Here is a 3655-nt window from a genome sequence, read left to right on the forward strand (position 1 = left end):
GTGTGTTCTGCCCACTTTCAGGGGCAGGCCTCCAGCTGCAGGTCTGAGCCTCTGCTCCTCTAGTTCCAGTTCCTCTGTCTGGCTCCAGTGCCCTGCTCCCTGGGCCACAGGGCCTGCCCATCAGCACAGGGCTGGTAGGTGACGCTGAACCTGGCAGCCACAGTGACACCTGACACTCAGGGAGATGCAGGAACCTTTTTCTTCTGGGCCTTCGTCTTCCCCTGGAGGATGGAAGCTTAGGATCTTGCCATCAGTATTATGGCAGTGGCTGAGCAGTTGCAGAGTGGATATCCCCAGCACGGGACAAGGAGAGGCGGAGGTGTGAAGCCACAGGACCTCAGGTGCACACAAGCTTTGCTTCAGGAAGTGCTGCCTGCTGTGTTTTCTTCTAACATTTTTGCAGCCCGGGGTTATTTTGAGCCATTTAAGAATGCTGTTGTTAACAAATAAACAAAAAAACCTAGAGTAGATGGAGAACAGCAAGGAAAGCTTGGAAACAGGAAATGGGCAGTGGGGATGCACTTATAACTCACTGGGTGGGATACGAAGATTAGTTACTCCTCACTAGGGTATTTAAGATTTCTCTGCACACGCCTCCTAAAACTGTTCACCTAAACTGTTGACATATGTCTTGTTACAGTTATGGAGTTAGACTACCCAAAAAACAGCCAGGTTCATGCTTCAACGCTATGAACTGCTAAATACTAAAATTAAAATAGACATGAGACAGCTGAATAGTAATCTATAGCCATTTTAAGGTGTATAGAACCCAGTTGTACATAAACTAATAATTGTAATGTCAATGTAGAAGTCATAGGATGTGGTTCAGAACTTGCACTCTTTTTTTTTTTGTTGTTGTTGTTGTTTCTCTCTTTGAACATGCTGGTTACACAATACCATGCCAACTAATTCCATTACGTTATAAATTGTTACTGATGTAATGTTGGGGCTTTCAATTGATTGGGATGATACTCTTTCGGCTGTACCTTCAGACCAGAGACTGTCTCCCCATGAAAATGTTGAACTTATCTGCACAATAAGATGCTGGACTCTATGCTTTGTAGATGCTTGCAAGGAAAAAAAATCTCAACTGAATCTGACCTGTGGTAATGCAACAAGATGGAAGAATCCACCATGATGGGGGGGAAGTGGGTTTTGGGGAGGGGAGGGGAGAATCCCAGTGCCTGTAAAACTGTGTCGCATGATGCAATGTAATTAAAAAATAAAATAAAATAAAATTCTAGAAAAATAAAACCAAAAAAAAAAAAAAAAAAAGAACGCTGTTGTTGACTTAGTGGGCCAGAAGAACTGTCCCCACTCCCCAACTCCACAGAGACGATTCAGGTTGAAAGTTAAACACTAAGTGTGCTTGCAAAGTGTTGGAAGAATTAAAAGTTCAGCCATATTCTCCTGACGGGTCTGTGGCGTTTCATTTCCTGTTCTCTGCTGGCCTCTTCAATGCTGGCAGTCCCTAGTTGCTCTTCAAAATTTGGCATGGAATGGGAGCAAGTTGATTTCACTGAAATTCAAAAGCTCTGGAATTTCTTAAGTGCTTCCTTCCTCAAAGTGCTTCCAGAAGGGTCCCCCAATGCTCCGCTCAGCCATCTTTTGTTCTGTTGGTGCCAGTCCAGCCCAGATTCCTTTGTTCGGAGTCAGACCTGCCATTATTCACATTCTCAGTTTTAGACAGGTTGACTTAATTTCAATGTGAGTCGTTGAAATTGTATCACTAAGGATTACAGTCACTGAAATGCCAAATAATTAGGAAGTAAGAAAGAGCAACCAATGAAGTCTTTTTTGTTGTTTTTTGGCGAGTCCTGAAGTAGTAGTTGCTGGGAGTGCAGTTCCTGGCTTCTTGGATCTTGCAGGGGCTCTGTGCTTAATACGGAGAGCTGTGTAAATTACAGGGATCATTCTTAGCATCCCAGCAGGTGGCAGGGAGGGGAAGAGGGTAAGGTGGCATGCCAGCACTGTATTTTAAAATACAGGCAGACCTGGTTGGCTGCAGGGAGGCAGGGAAGTAGTTGCACAGTGTTTATTCTGGCTTACTACTTGCTCACTTAAAAGTTGTAGGTTTTTACTTCTAAGGAAGTGAATGTCTATCTGAGGAAAATGAGGAAGACCTGACCTAAACTGTCCTGATTAATTTTGCTGAATCCGATCTCCTATCCTGTAACGTTTTTCTTTTTAAAAAAAGTTACAAGTGGTTCTTCAAAGGAAAGATGCATTTGAAAGGCGGAGTGACAGGGAAAGAGATCTTTCATCTTCTGGTCACTCCCCAAGTGGCCCAGACAGTCAGATCTGGGGCGAGCCGGAGCCAGGAGCTCCGCCCTGCTCCCCTAGGTGGGCGGCAGAGGCCCAGGTGCTTGAGCTAGCAATGCTGCCTGCCTTCCAGAACACTGCAGCAGGAGGCTGGGTTGGAAGTCGATCAAACTGGTGTTGAAACATGGGGTGCTGGTCGCAAGGCTGGTCCATGCAGCTATCTTTACAGAGCACCCGGTAGTCTCCTCCAGACCACTGCACGTGCAGACAGCCCTCCCTGGGCGCTCTCTGCCTGCTGAGGGGAACTGCTTCTTTGCAGGCTCAGCACTCTCCCTGACCTCCAAGCTTGTAGATTTTCTCTGAAGAAACTGGAACTTGGACTCCCACAGCCTCTCAGGCCTTTCTTGCCTGTCCCCCTCACAGCAAAAAACAGGAAGAAGTCGGGGCTGACCCTGAACCCAGAAGTACAAGGTGAGTTTCTACCTAGAAGGCACTGCAGACCTTTCTGTGTCCCTGGCTGAAGCCGACTCTTCCAGAAACACACCACAGGGCTCCTGCAGGCAAGACGTGCACTCCAATCTTCCCAAGCATGCTCTGTCGCTGGACTGCTTAGGGTCCCTCAGTGCCTCCCCAGTGCTTCCTGCTTGTGGTCTAACCCTCAGCCCATTACTCCCACCCAAAGCTTGGCTCTCAGGCAGCAGCCACATGTAACTGCAGTTTCCTGTCCCGGCTTTCAGGTTGCAGACCTTCCCTGGGGCTTTGCTGTGGACACGTTTTCCTGTTTGCCCATCAAGATGCGCTGTGGCCAGCACTTCCTCTGGGTATCCTCTCCGACATCCTCGGGCACGGCGGGGATGTGGGCACTTGGGTCTCCAAACACCTCCGCATTAGTGGCCCCATCACTTCATTGGAGTGGTACCTAGCACCAGACTAAGCAACTTGAGGGCCAGCACCACATTTTCCACTGCTATCCCCAGCTTCCTGCCACACATTAAGCATTCAGTACTCCCTGGATGAGGCTCTTTAGGTAAAGCACAAGACCAAGCAATAAGGGAAGGTTCCCATCCTTTGAAAGAATGAATTATGAAGGAAACAAGTCACACTGTCCAACCCTTCTTTGTCTGAATAAATCCTATTTATTAACTTTTTTTTCCCCCCCAAGGTATGTATTTGGAAGAGAGTAAGAGATCTTCCATCTGCTGGTCCACGTCCCTAAATGCTCACAACATGTGGGCCTGGGCTATGTCCGTGTCAGGAGCCACAGACTCCATCTGCATCTCACACATGGGCAGCAGGAACCCAAGTACTTGCCCATCACCAGCTGACTCCCAGGTGCACTAGCAGGAAGCTGGTTGGAAGAGGAGCAACCAGCACTCAACCTCAGGCACTTGGA

This window comes from Ochotona curzoniae, unplaced genomic scaffold (assembly GCF_017591425.1).
Source record: "Ochotona curzoniae isolate NIBS_2020 unplaced genomic scaffold, NIBS_Ocur_1.0 contig_2404, whole genome shotgun sequence".
Taxonomy (NCBI): Eukaryota; Metazoa; Chordata; class Mammalia; order Lagomorpha; family Ochotonidae; genus Ochotona; species Ochotona curzoniae.